This window comes from Pholcus phalangioides, unplaced genomic scaffold (genome assembly GCF_987345545.1).
Source record: "Pholcus phalangioides strain wild (caught in Gottingen) unplaced genomic scaffold, Ppha-v1.0 ptg000011l_1, whole genome shotgun sequence".
In the NCBI taxonomy this organism is placed as follows: domain Eukaryota; kingdom Metazoa; phylum Arthropoda; class Arachnida; order Araneae; family Pholcidae; genus Pholcus; species Pholcus phalangioides.
Genome location: NW_028301604.1, coordinates 10,453,985 through 10,469,297, shown reverse-complemented (window position 1 = coordinate 10,469,297; position 15,313 = coordinate 10,453,985). Strand labels below are relative to the sequence as shown.

Sequence of the window (15,313 nt, the reverse complement as noted above, 5' to 3'; positions counted from 1 at the left end):
GAAATGCTTTATAGTAAAAATAATATATGAATTAACCCTTTCAGATCCTGGTGTCATAAATGTATGGGTTGCTTTTTCCTCACTATAGAATTTTTCTTTTGACCTCAGGATGTTAAACCGTGACTTAAAGGATTGTATAAGTTTTAAGTTAGAAATATGGCGACATGAACTTTTGAGGGCTTTCATCAGAGGGAAGTTGAACTTTTAGGGTTTTTTAAGATGGCTTCCGGGAAAAATGTGATTTGTTATATGAAATTTAGAAAAAAGGTGGCAACGCGAGGGAGGTGTTGACACACGATTGCTCTCCGCGTAATATCCTATTGAATTATTGTTTTTTTTTCACTAATAATATTTTCATATAATTTTTATTTTTAAGGAACTAATAAGTAGAAAAGGTGCTTAACAATTTAAGATAATCAACATGAACTCTGCAAGTGACTGGCCGAAATGCTTTCGTTGTAACGAACCGATTAAAAACGAGGATGATAAGTTAGCATGTTGTAATTGTGAGGAATGCTTTCATTTTTTCTGTGCCGGATATAGTGAAAAGGGTTTCCGTAGGTTTGCTAAAACACGTAGAGACAACTAGATGTGTTTTAAATGTGTTTCACTTCGACAGAAGGCGAACTCATTGATAACTCCTTCGCCTCCAGAACCTGAGACGAATGAACAAACTACTGGAAATTTGTCAGAAACTGCAGGTACTCCCAATGTGGCAGCTGATAACAGCCTAGATCTACAATACTGCAATATCAATATCCCGGACTCAGTAAGCGAAATTGTTGGCTCTCTATCACCTGAATCGGCAAAAATTGTTTCGTGTATATCCACTATCTTCGAGAATCATGTAAAATCAATCACGAGCCTAATGTCGCAGACAATAACAGCACAATCACAAGAATTGGTCTTACTGAGGGAAATGGGGGAGCAACAACAATCTGATCTAATCAAATATCAAGATAAGCAATCATTTTTAGAGACTGAGAACGCCACAATGAGATCACATATCCGCCATCTCCAGGTAGACATCGCTGATCTGCAACAATATTCACGACGAACTAACATTGAGATTCTTGGCCTCCCTGAATCAGAGAATGAGGACATACATAGCATCAAATCCACAATTTTAACGAAACTGGATCTTCTTGATTTAGAGCATGATATCAATACCATCCACCGTGTTCCAACGACAAGAAAGGATAAAATCAAACCCATTATCGTACAATTCAAATCAAAGGAAAAACGTGATATATTATTTAACGCCACACGCAAACTGAAATTGTGTGCATCACAACTTAATGAACACCTCAGACCCAGCAATGTTTATTTTAATGAGCATCTTGCACCTTATACGAAACAGGTACTGTATTTTGCTAAAAAATTCAAAACGGAAAATGATTTCAAATTTTGCTGGTCACGAAATGGAAAAATATACTTGAGAAAATCGGAGGACACCGGAGTGTACAAAATCAATCATATTGATGATTTAAATCACATTATTTAGCATGTATGAACTCTCTCTAACTGAAATGTGCACTCTGGGGTCTTCCCGATTTTATTTACCTGCTATTAAAAAAATAATTTGGAAAATTCATATACAAATTTCTAAAATATACCCAATCGTTTACAATTTTTTGCTAGTATATTATGTGAATATTACAGTATTTAACTTAAAATTCATTAAATTTCCAATTAAAATTGTACACTTGTGCTACGTTTTTCTGCATGATAACATTTTAATTTTTAAATTGGGTGTAGAAATTGATGTTTCCTCCGGGGTGCTGCTAGTTATTATATATAAAACTACATTTTCTTGGAATATCTAGCATAAAATTCTCTGATCTTGGCACTCTGGAGGAGTTCATTAATTTTCTTCATACCCAAAATATGCATGATTATGATAAATTTTATGATATTAACATTGTTCACTTCAACATTCGTAGCATAAGAGCAAATTTTGACCAGCTGATGGTCATATTGAATGAATCTATGGATTATATTGATATTCTTGTATTGTCTGAGGTTTGGGTTTTTGAGGATGAGGTTGATCACTATAGATTGCCAAATTATAATTTATTTACGAGATGCAGAGATTATAATAGTTCAGGCGGAATTTTCGTTTATACAAAAAAATCCCTTCAGTTTTTCGAACTTGATTCTATAGTAATGCAAACAGGAGAATTGATAGTTATTCAAGAGCCTACATTAAAATTTACCATCTTCAGCTTGTACAGATCACATTCATTCCCGCAAACTCAATGTTTTGAAGTACTTGATTCACTTTTTAAAAATATCAAATATAGAGATGTTTTACTAATTGGTGATATAAATATTGACATCCTTAAAACTGATTCTGGTACCCACTCAGATTATCAGGACATGTTATCCAGTCATGGATTTACCCCTTTAATTTTCAAAATAACAAGACCTCTCTCTAACTCCTGTATTGATCATATTTTTATTCGTAACTCATTTAGAATCAAGGAAATTTCTTCATCTATATTTACTACAGATTTGACCGATCATTATCCAATTTCATGTAAACTCAAGTTTTTATTGATTAATCCAAGAACTGATGGTACTGACAGGAAATGCTTTAAAAAAATTGACTTATCTGGAATCGCAACCTATCTTCAACATTATAACTTTGTTTTTACAAATGAAAATCCAGGATTGGTTTTTGATGAATTCATGGTTAAACTTGAAACCATAATTAACAATCATACATCATACTTTCAGATCAAACCGCAAAATGAAAAAAAATAAACCTTGGATTACCTCTGACATAGTTGACTTAACCAAGATTAAACAAAAACTTTTTTTGAAAACAAAAAAATACCCATTTGACATAATAGTCAAGAATGCTTACAAAAACGTCGCAACATATCTCAAAAAACAAATTAGAGCGACAAAAAAAAATTATTACTCTACTTGTTTTTCGAATTGCTCTACATCATCCGAACGTTGGAAACTAATTAACAAAATACTTGGATATGATAAAAAAAACTACACTCTGCCTTCGGAAACTAATTTGCATGTACTGACTAATGATTTTAATAACCATTTCATAAATACTACACAACAAACCCACGAATACGGAAATTTTGAGCAGTATATTCCTCGCAGTGACAAATCAATTTTTCTGGCCCCCACAGATGGAACTGAAGTCTACAAAATAGCAAAATCTCTTAAAGACACTGCATCTTGTTATGATACCTTGACTACTAAAATTCTAAAGAGCTTTCCTGAATGTATGTATCAACTACTGGCTGACCTAATTAATAATTGCATTGAAAGGGGTGAATTTCCTGAATCACTCAAATCAGCCATAGTTATTCCTATTTTTAAAAATGGTAATCAGAATAACCTCAGCAACTATAGGCCCATCTCAATATTGTCACCTACCTCGAAAATAATTGAAACACTTATTAAAACTAGGATTTATTCTTTTTTAAATAACAATAATTTCTTCTCCAATAACCAACATGGTTTTCTACCAAATAGAAATACTGAATCTGCTCTTTTAAACTTTTCTGAATATGTCTACAAGAATATTGGCCAATCTAGAAAAACAATAGGTATCTTTCTGGACATAAGAAAAGCATTTGATAGCGTGAATCATGAAATCTTGCTCTCAAAATTTTACTCCTATGGAATTAGAAATACTTTTAATTTTATCCATTCTTATCTCACTAATAGAACTCAAAAAGTTAAATGCAATAATTGTTTAAGTAAGGTCATGAAGATAATCAAAGGAGTCCCACAAGGATCTAATTTAGGACCATTATTATTTATAATTTTTATCAATGATCTATGTAATTTAAATATCAATGGTAAAATCATCACGTTTGCAGATGATACTGTAATTCTTTATTCAGGAGATGCCTACCCAACACTTATCAACAATATAAATACCGATCTGTTAACAGTTCGTAATTGGTTTATTGCTAATGATCTTCATATCAATATTTCCAAAAGTAAATTTATCAACTTTTCCTTACGCAATATTCCACATATTGACTATGACATAATTTTCCATGAACCAAATTGTACCAGTAATAATTCATGTGACTGTCAACGTATAAAACAAATATCCTCTATAAAATATCTAGGTATTTATATTGATCAAAATCTAAAATGGATATCTCATTGTAATCATTTAAAATCAAAACTTCGTTTCATTTTATACAAATTCTTCAACCTGAAACCATATGTAAACCGATCTTTCTTGTTAACCTATTATTATTCAATGTTTCATTCACACTTACTTTATGGTCTGCCACTCTGGGGAAGTGATTATGTCACCAATATTGCACCCATTATTTCTTTACAAAAAAAAGTTATTAGAATTTTGGCAAGCAATTACATCACTCCAACAAATGAACTTTTTCTTCAATTGAACATCCTTCCTTTAAGACATCTATACTTTTACCGATCCATACTTATAATTAAAAAAAACCAATTCTCTTTACCTCTGAACTCGTCAAGAACATCTAATAGACACAATTTTATTTACTCAATGCCTTTAGTTCATAAAACTATCCTCAAAAAACATTTTAGCTTTCTCATTCCTAAATTTTTTAATAGCCTTCCAAATGATCTCATACAGTCCCCCTCATTTTCAATTTTCAGAAAAAACCTCAAAAAACACATGCTACAAATTTTCAATATTGAAAATTATTTCTGATTTCATCCACGGAATCTCAATCACTCCCTGTTGTGTGTGTATTACTGTCTTTTCACCTCCAGCTGTCGAATTATTCATTAAAATAACCATGCTGTCAACTCTGCTCTGCCAGTCTAATTCATACATAATCATATGTTGATTTATAGTTTTTTTTTATGATCACTAAAGCACCCCCCTGTGACCGTTGCATTATTGCATTATTTATATATATTTGTATTTTATGTATTATATGTGTTTGTGTGTAACCAAATTTCCCCCCCCCCAACCCCCCTTCCTATTTTGATGTTTTTTTCATGATTTTTTGTTTTCAATCTCAAAAATCAGTAAATAGTGACTATTTTACACTGTATGATAATTGAAATGTTATTGAATTAACTTCATTGTAACAACCAGTATGGGACCTTGGTGTCTCCTTGGTGGTTTTCACTAACCTAATGTATTGTTATCATTCTTCTAACATTAAAAAAAAAAAAATTGAATTAAAAAATTTAAAAAAAAAAAAAAGAAATTCTGGAAAAATTTTATGTGAAGATGAATATACCCTGCATCACGTCTTGGCTGAAGAAATGAATGAAATGAATTATTTCTTCACAAAAAAATTTGAAAAACATTCTGAAAAAATAAAGATTTGATGACATTTATGATGTTTTTAATTCCTTTTTTGAGTATTAAAAATGCACAAACATTTTGAAAATTCCAAAAAATGAATGCTCGAGTATGAAAACGTTGAGAACATAGAGGTAATTTATCTATTTATTTATTCGCTAAAGTAGAGTTATGCGAGGTTATAAGTTGAGAGCCACAGTAATAAGCTGAAATTATGAAATAAAACCAAAAAACGCTTTTAGAGCTTAGTAGGAGATCTTCACACTACAAATGTGTGATTTAACTGATAATATAATGCACTTGGAAACAACATTGAGTGTGAATCACCGCAGCAAAATGAACAGACAGTAATGTAACAATAAAAATAAAACAATTGGGGGGGGGGGGATGAATACTGTAACGGAGAGTCCGTGACTTAATTAAATCCTGTTCCGGTGCGTATTGCATCGCTGTATACAACGTATCATGGATCCTCTCGGCATCATCAACGGTGACAGTGAGATTCCAAAAAATAGTTGCCCTCGGGATCCACTGGCACGCAATGCTTTTAACCGTTCGTGGCGAATAGCAAGCATCCGCTAAAATAAAATGGATCACTGACCCTTGACGGGTTTCAAAAAACACTGTTACACACTCAAATTGAAATTTCGTCATAGTTATGGATACAGATAGAACTCGTACATAATATGACCTTTGGAATTCTTTCAATCAGCTGGGAAGTTTTCGTCTACTCAAGAATGAAACAAATGTAAAATAAAATAATACAGGGTGATTCATAGTGAAGTATAGTTTCCGGATGCTGTAAAACAGTTACAGTTGAAGACGTGTACCACAATCGCTATCCGTCAGGTCAGGTCAGTGGTTCTCAAACTTTTGTCACCCGCGACTCCCTTACCCTAATCATGGTTTATATGTGGTGGCTCCCCAGAATAGTTTAGTAGATATTACGCCTTCACAAAAGAACCACTTCAAAGCATAAATATAGGGACACACATCGATAGCTCCAGCTCACCGTGATGCCCCTAACAAGGGTTGGTGGCACCCCTAGGAGCCGCGATGCACACTTTGAAAAACACTGCGGTAGGTGAATGTAAGTCATCTTTAAAGATATTTTCTAGGGGCTCTAGGTGGATGAATTCATAAAGTTTATGGTCCGCTACTGAAAGAAGTGACGTAGGTTATAGTACGTGTCACGTAACTAGTCAGTCAAAATGGCTGCGTCTGCAGTGGAGAACGCGTTTAGCATCCTCGAATTGAGCAAAACAGAATTCGAAACTCTGTGCAACGCTATTTCTAGTCCAATCAGAAAATGAAGTTGCCTCTGTCGTTCTGCAACTGTAGCAACAACCAAAGCATTAAGCTATCCAAAAGAGATCCTCACCTGACAATTTATGAAACTGTATACTTCACTATGAATCCCACTGCGTATATAAATATGCAGGGTGATTCCATATTTCCGCATTTTACTGGTGAACCGTTGATCTTTGAGCCATACTTCCAATAAGAAAAAGTATCCAAATAACGTGTAGTACTCAGATACGTTATTCATATATTGCAAGGAGTTATATAGCTATTAAAATATAAAAATTATCTTTTTATACGGATACCTTCTCTTCAAAAACCCAATTAGAAAGTTATTGTCATGTCACTCCTGAGGCCAACAAAAAATGCCACGTTTCTAAATGCAATATTCACTGAGATGTTTGAATTCAAAAAATCACTGAAAAGTGGGAAAGAACAGCATTACTAACGGACAATGCTTCTTTACCAAAGAAGTATGCTTAAAGAAGCATTGTTCGTTAGTTTATGCTGTTCATTCCAACATTTTCAGTAACTTTTCGAATTAAATATCTCAGTGAATATTGCATTTAGAAACGTGGCATTTTTTGTTGGCCTCAGGAGAAACAGGACAATAACTTTCTAATTGGGTTTTTCAGGACGGGGTGTCCGTATAAAAAATTCATTTTATATTTTGATAACTACACAACCCCTCGTAAATATCAATGACTCATCTGAGTTCTACACGTTATTTGGATACTTTTTCTAATTGGAAGTATGCCTCTAGAATCAAAGGTTCACTAGTAAAATGCGGCAAGGGGGAATTATGGAATCACCGTGTTTATGTTACGTCGAATGACCGAAGTCTAGTCTAGCCCACTTTGCGGAAGGAACAGATTTTGGAATTCGGCTGTAACATGCTGTGAAACCTCGATATAACGATATTCTGCGGACCAAAGAAAAAAAATATCTTCAAGTCGAGAGGCAGCATTATTATTACGGGCCATCAAATTTATGCTTTTTTTACATCTTTTCAAAATGGGATTTGTGTTATTACCACCATATATATTTCTTCTTCGTGATAAAGTGTGTTGAGCATTTTATTTTGCTTTATTTTTTCGCATAATCTTTTACGTATAATTTGCATTGTGATGTTTTTTAGGTTATTTTAATTTCCTGTGAACGTTTCTCATTCTTCTATTTTTCAAGTATAGTTATATTTTGTCTTATCTAGATTTAGCATTATTATTAGTATGCCTCGACCTCGATTAGTGTTGCGTAGGGCTTGCGACGGGAAGTTTCCCTAATCTAGGGGAATAGTAGCTAATAATTTCAAGTGTAAGGGTTATTCAGAGAGGGCTCGAGGTCGAAGCGTCCGCGAGAGAGTTAAGGTTTCGGAGTGCCTGGGTATAACGGAGCCACCTGTCTTTCGAAGAAACAATGAACAACGACAGTTTCGAGGGGGGAATGAGAGGATGAGGCAGAGGATAATAGTGATAGAGGATGTAATTATCGAGGATTCTATGGTTAGGAAACTGGTTATGTGGGAGTGTTCGTTGTTTCGAGTGCTGTTGTCTTGCTGGGGGAAAATTCGTTCGAGGCGAAGAAGCAACGTTCGAGGTGTTTCATTAGCGAAAGCTCTCTTGGGGGGGGGGGGTAATCATGTGGGTAGGACCGAATATTAGTGTCTCTCTATCAGAGTACCAGGACTTAATATTATCCACTCGGCAGTGGGGGTTCAGATGTGGCAGTGATTCCAGTACTGTCAACGGGTAGTAGGGCATTTAGGAACAGGAGAGTATTTCAACTCAGGCCTGAAGGACATTTGCATTGTCCTTCTTGCCATTGGAGTCACATTTATTGGGCTTCCTGGTTTCACTGAGAGGCTTCGTTGGAATGTGATTCACCTGAATAAGAGGGGGCCTAGAAGGTTAACGATAGGTTTAGGTCAGGTTTTTTACTCCCAGACCATGGTAGCCGGGAATGTGGGTTAGTTAATGATAATAATAACAGTATTGGCGGGAAATTACCCACCTCAGACTTGAATGGCTTCTCGATTGACACTAAATGACATGGCAAATTAAAATGTGATGCTAATAAACGCCAGGAGCTTGGGTAATAAGAAAACATTTTTAGAATATATAATAGCTGTGGAGGGCCTAGACCTTATAGACATTACAGAAGGCGAATCTTGGGCAAACGATGGGGATGAATCATTCTTGCAAATCCCAGGATACGATACTTTTCAAAAATAAATCTGGTAGGAAAGGAGGTGGAGTCTTGATTTTTAAGTGAAATCATGTTTGCAGGCTTGAGAATGTAAGATACAGAGTAGTGATATTGAAACTACATGCTTGAGTTTGAAAACAAAAAGCATCATAAGCTTATGGTAGGAGTTTGTTATAATCCACCGAATAAGGATCCGATCTACATTTCCAAACTTCATGAGGAAAATTCGTACATGCGTAAATATAAAACGGTTGCTAAACTAGGAGATTTCAATTACCCGAACATCGATTGGGAGAACCTATCGGCTAAAGACCAATGTGAAAAAGGCTTTCTAAAGTTTGTGCTAGGTCATTTTTTGTATCAGTAGGTATTAGAAGCCACTAGGAGTACTTCTATTTTGGATTTAGTTCTCACTAGTTACGCGGATCTTGTTGAACATGTTTTGGTGTGGGACGATTTTTCCTCTAGTGGTTATCATGTCGTTAGTTTTCCCTGTAACTTTTCTTCAGGTACAGCTGATAACAGAAGAATGGTTTCTTGTTTTCAAATAACTTTTCAAAGAACCAACTTTCACCTTTTTAGAGAAAGGTTAGCGGGAGTTTTCAAAGACCGGTTGGTATTAGTTGGTGTGGTACATCCATGGAAAGAATTTAGGGCGAAGCTGTCCTCTGCTTTGTATGATGTCATACCCTTTGTTCGTAAAAAGTGCGTTTGTTTGTCGAACGCCTCTGTTTCACGGAAAAAGTACGTAATTTTTATCTTGAAAAGAAAATGGCATTCAGGGAATTCAGCAGTTGAATCTAGGTTGGCAGATAACATTGGGGCTGACCAAAAATCATTTTTCAAGTATGTCAACAATGGATGTAAGGGGACAGATGGCCTCCCTCTCGATAGTATAATTTAGAGTAGAGGACAATGTAGACATGTGTGGTGCTTTCAATGACTTATTTTTCATCGGTTTTTAATAGGGAAGGTGATATCCAAAGTGCAGGTGTGTCATGGGGTGACGAAGTCTTCAACGATATTCAAGTGAATGATGTGGAAGTCCCAAAATTTCTAAAAAATTTATTTGCAAGCAAAGCACCAGGAACAGATGATATTTATCCTAGGGTCGTTAGGGAATGTGCTTATGAACTATTGAGGCCAGTTGCATAGAATAACAGGAGTAGTGTTGCTAAGGGTATCGTCCCAGTGGATTGGAAGCTAGCTAATGTGGTTTAGATATTTAAAAAGGCCAGGAGAGAAACAGTGTCGAATTATCTTCCAGATATTGATGAGCTCCCTCTCAAGCATTCTGGAAATTATCATCCAAAGGCAATTGGTGAAGTGGAAAGACGGGAATAACGTGTTGTCGGAAAACCAGCAAGTTTTCAGGAAGGGGAAGTCATGTATAACCAACCTCCTGTGCTTCTATGATCACGTGAGTAAGGCTTTGGGAAAAGACCAAAACGTCGATTTTGTTCATATTGATCTCCAGAAGGCATTCGATCTGGTCCAGTATGGTAAACTCTTGAACCGTTTACATGAGACTATGGTTGGGGCAACTTGTTGAATTGGATAGAATCGTGGTTAAGAGATAGGTGAAAACGGGTTATAGTAAATGGGGAATTTTCCGGTTGGATAGATGTGAATAGTGGAGTTCCTCAAGGAAGTGCTCTTGGGCCCATACTTTTTCACTTTTTATCGATAAACTCGATCAGGGTATCGACGGAATCGTCAGCAAACTAGCAGATGACGGGAAGCTAATTGATGTAGTTACGAATCCAAGCGATAGGGAGATGCTCCAGACGAACTTGAATATGATTGCAGCATGGGCTAATGAATGGAGCATGACCTTTAACGTGGATAAGTCCATGGTTGCTCATTTTGGTTCAAACAACCCACGTTTCACTTACGAGTAAAACCGTATTACTGTCTCGGATGTAACTAGGACCACCCATTTGGGAATTCTCATTGACGAGTGGCTTAGGTTTTCTGGAAAAAAAAACGAATAGAATGTTCGGTTTCATTTTCAAAAAGGTCTCTTCGAGTTCTCCTAAATTCATTCTGCAGCTTTTCCGAGGTTTAGTTCGTCCTGGGCTGGAGTATGTCGTAAGGTTTTGGGAGACCATACCTACACAGGGACATGGAATTGGTTAGGGGTGCAGAGAAGAGCTACGTGTGCTGTTGTTGGCACAAGGCTTGAGCTATGAAAAAAGACTCGATTTCTTGAATATGCTTTTATTTTTGGAACGCTTGTGTTGGGGGATGTGATCGAAGTGTTCAAAATTTTCAACAGGATGGATAGGATGGACCATGAGTTATTAATACACCGTCAATCAACTGCTTCGACAAGCAGATACCAGTATCGTTTAGTAAGGGACAATATTCAATTCATCTTCAATGTAAAACCTAAATATCAATGTCAAAGAAGAAAACTTATGGTCATTTGTAGTTGCGAAGAATACGTGAAACCAACATAGAGTGTTTCGAGTGGTTGCCTTTTAGCTTTCTAAAGAAACACTGCAAAAATAAAGCAGTTTTTAACGGACACAAATAAGCGGAAGAGAATTGTAGAAACTCTGTTGAAAATAATTAGACCAAAAGTGATAAACAGAAAAAATATGCTACATAATATAATTTGTGTAAAAAAGTTATGCAATATGGAATAAAGCATTGTTTAACCTTGATTAAAAATTGTTAATCTAGAATAGAGTTTCCCAAACTTTTTGTTCCATCACCCCTTTCTTCCGAAATTTTTTTTCTCATCGCCCCAACTAAAGCTAACACATCCTATGCTATATCTGTAGCTTGTACCGCCCCCCCCCCCGGAACCATTTCATTCCTCCCTCTATGAGACGATATTGCCTACTTTGGAAAACACTGAGCTATAGAACAAACTGTTTCAGAATTAGACTTCAATCATACTACCAATATTTAAACAAGAGCTGTATGTTTGACGTTCATGTTGATATACCATCAAATGCAATATCTACTTCCCAAGTAAGGATGAAGAAAGGGAAAATTTTTGAGAAATTTTGTTGAACTCACCTCGCTGAAGCCGGGTTTCCGTAAGAGAAGGTTTTCTGCACCGCGTGGAGGGTTGGAGATGGGTTGAAAAACCTGAATTTCAAGTTTTTAACCACTCCTCCACCCTCACGCTGGGCAGAAAACCTGCTACTAGGAAAACCCAGCTTAAAGAAAAAATACTACTCAGGGGGACACGCAGGATCGACTTGTGGAAGGCCACAAAAGGTTTCGGAAGGGAAGCGCACAAGGAATTTTTCACAGAGAAATTTTGGATAGCCAACATATTCAAGAAGCATTAAAAGTAACAGAAACACAGTCAATCCTCGATTTACGAACTTAAAGTTTATTCCTGAAGTCTGTTCGTAAATCGAATTGTTCGCAACTCGAAATACTTTTTCCCATAGGAATCAATGTAAAATGAATGAATTAATTCGTTCCTGGGAACCCGAAGATTTCTAGTGTCAATTTTTACAACACTCTTTCACGCTCAAGTGCATAACATAAAACAATTTGAAATCATTAAACTGACACTGAAAACATTTCTCCCTAGAGAGTAACAATCCCAACCTTACGAGATAACGGGCAGAACCACAGATCAATGTCTATTTATAGTCTCAATTTTATCTACAGTAGAACCTCACGATAACGGACACACTTGGAACCGAAGATTTTGTCCGCTAACGGAAAGTATCCGTTTAGGGAGACTTCGCTGTATTAATCTCAATGTCAAAGCTTTCGAAATTTCTGCCTGCAAATCATCTGTCCACAATACCTTTCAAACCCAATTCATGGTTATGTAAGTCACTTGCTGCCAAGCAAGGCCGTAGCAAGTATGCATGAGTTTATTACAAAGGTTTTTAACAGCTGGCTGTTGCGAAGATGAATTTCTGGAAAGAGAAAATTCAACTGCTTTTACGGGAAATGAATCAGTAAAATATTCTCTCTTTCCAGAAATTCGTCTTCACAACAGCCAGTTGTTAAAAACCTTTTTATGGATTGCGGAGAGTGACGTCATCCTTTCATGAGTCTATTATTTTACCACTTTACCCCTCCCCACCCTGAAATGTCTATGGTTTTAGAAATAAATGTGAAATAAATTTCTGGCTACGGCCCTGCTGCCAAACTTTATCTATAAGTACCAATGTAGGACATTAAAGTGAAGTTTTCAGCAGTTAGTTGATTCTGTGACGGAGATTTTGCAAAACATCTCTGAAAAAGTTCTTTGATGTAAACCCCTTCTCACAAAGTCTGAAGTGAGACATGCTGATCTATGGTCTGCATAGGAGTCGTATTTGGAGAAAACAACTTAAAAAAATCACTATGGGGCCATAGACTTCTCAATTTCACTATTGTTGCTTCCGGATTTGGTCTAACCTTTCCGATTTTCATGTTCGTAAACCAAGACAAGTTTGTAAACCGAATTATACGCAAAACCGTGGCGTTCGTAATCTGAGGGTTGACTATATTGATTAAAATACCATGAAAGATATAAAGGATTTTAAATTTTTTACGAAAATATTTAAAAATATTTTTCATTTTTGATCATCTTGGGAGGGGGAACATGACCCCTGTGTGGTGGGTGATGGACACAAAAAAAATTTAAACATGATTTTAAACATTTTCCTGAATACAAATAAACACAGTTTCTTCAAAGAATTCCATAAAATGATAGAGAGGATTTTACTCAATCGACATGAAATATTAACCATTTTTTCATCTTTACCAATACAATCTTTAACGGCGAAGGCTCCGTTAAAACAATGTTTTCGCCAACCGCTTCACAAATACATTCATTCCTTTAATTTTTACGAATTTATGAATCCTTTACAGACTTATGGAACACCCCGTACATATGAAGTTGTAAGACCTATCATTTATATTGACTAACATTATTTTAACTAAAAGGGTGCATTGAGACACATTTTATGAACAATAAGATTTTATGACACGTCAAGGACCCAATTTGTGACTCTATTCATACTGCATTTCTTAGAAGGTTCGTTGCAAGAAATTTGGGGAGATTTCGGATAGTTTTTTTTTAAATCAGGGCCTAAAGATATACTGTATAACTGTGTTTTCACGGTTTTACTCGAGCTTCGGGAAAGAAGAAAGAACTCCTGAAGTTGTACATGATCTCAATGAGGAATCGTTTTGGGAAACATATCGGTATATTCAAAATGTAATATGATCCTTTAAATGAAAAACGAGGTCTCATAGGATTCGCATAAAATTTACTCTTCTTTTTTTAGCCGTGGCACCCACATGCTAGTAGTGATACACGTGAAAAATATTCTATTCAGTTTCCCGTTACCTGGCGGTCGTGCGGTTAGTGCAGTAGCCTACTGTTCAAAAGGTCTGAGTTCAAGTCCCGGCTTGGGTATGGCAGCGTTTACGATAACCGGTCTCGGAATCTTATTATTCGAAGGTGTAACATAATCGTAGTGATGAAATTGAACAATAATTTTTAACAGTAGCAAACACATTTCACCGAATGTATAGATTTTCGTGTTTCGAGTCAAAAATGTACTGCAATTATATGATAATCACAATAGCTCAAAATAAAGAGCAAGGTAGTCAAGGAAAATAAATCTAGCCTCTTCGTGAAGGGGCCGGCACTTCACAAAGACGCTAGACTTCAGACTTGGACTGTAACATATATGCAAATTTAAAGTATTAAACATCGAATTTTATTTTAATTGAAGTGGTCTGTTATATATATCACCAATAAAATATGCCATATTGCATCGAAACATTAAATAAAAGAATTCGTCGTCATTTCGCACCACCTGACAGCCCTGTGGTTAGAACACCGGTCTTTAACTGACAAGGCCTGGGTTCGAATCCCAGGTGGGGCGGTGTCGTATTTTTCCTCGACGCGGAATTGTCTTCAAAGTTTCGGTCCCAGTCAGATTCAGTACATAAAATACGATCATACCATCACAAAATGAAGTTAAAATGATACAATTGTATGTGTCAAAAAAATATAATTGGTCCACTCATCGCTGTCTTTCGTCGGTTTAGATAAAAATGGTTGAGTGGGGGAATAAAATTCTAAATATATACAAGTTTAAAAATTAATAGAAAACACATACACTACAAAAGCTCTAGCCGAACTGGAGATATACATTTAAAACTTGATCATTCTATTATATATATAGCAAGAAAACTAGGACCTTAAAAACGGTGGAAACAAGTAAATAATAGAATTTAGCCATGGTTAAATACGACCCCGATAATCTAACTGCTACTAACCCGCAAAATGTAATATAATGTGTATTTCTCGCTCTCAACAGTCAAAATTTAAAAGGGGGCATAAGGCGATGGGGGGCTGAAAATGCATGAGGGGCAACAATAAAAATATGCTTCAAATGAAGTGTCGCAACTCGAATACGATATTTTCAGCGATTGAGAATTTTCAAACTTACCTTTCAAGCTTGAGTCTTTACCAGAAAATGCTCGTAACTCGCAGCAGAACCTCGCACTAGCTTCTCAAGAGAAGTGGAC

The 15,313-nt window shown here is 35.9% G+C and overlaps 1 protein-coding gene across 1 annotated transcript in view; it reads right to left on the bottom strand.

Moving 5' to 3' along the window:
- The window catches only part of LOC149080034 (uncharacterized), a 68,223-nt gene extending 52,910 nt beyond the window's left edge, over positions 1-15,313 (bottom strand). The window contains exon 1 of the mRNA XM_089238976.1: positions 15,235-15,313. The gene's annotated coding sequence lies outside the window, so the exon portion shown is untranslated. The remainder of the gene's footprint in view (positions 1-15,234) is intronic.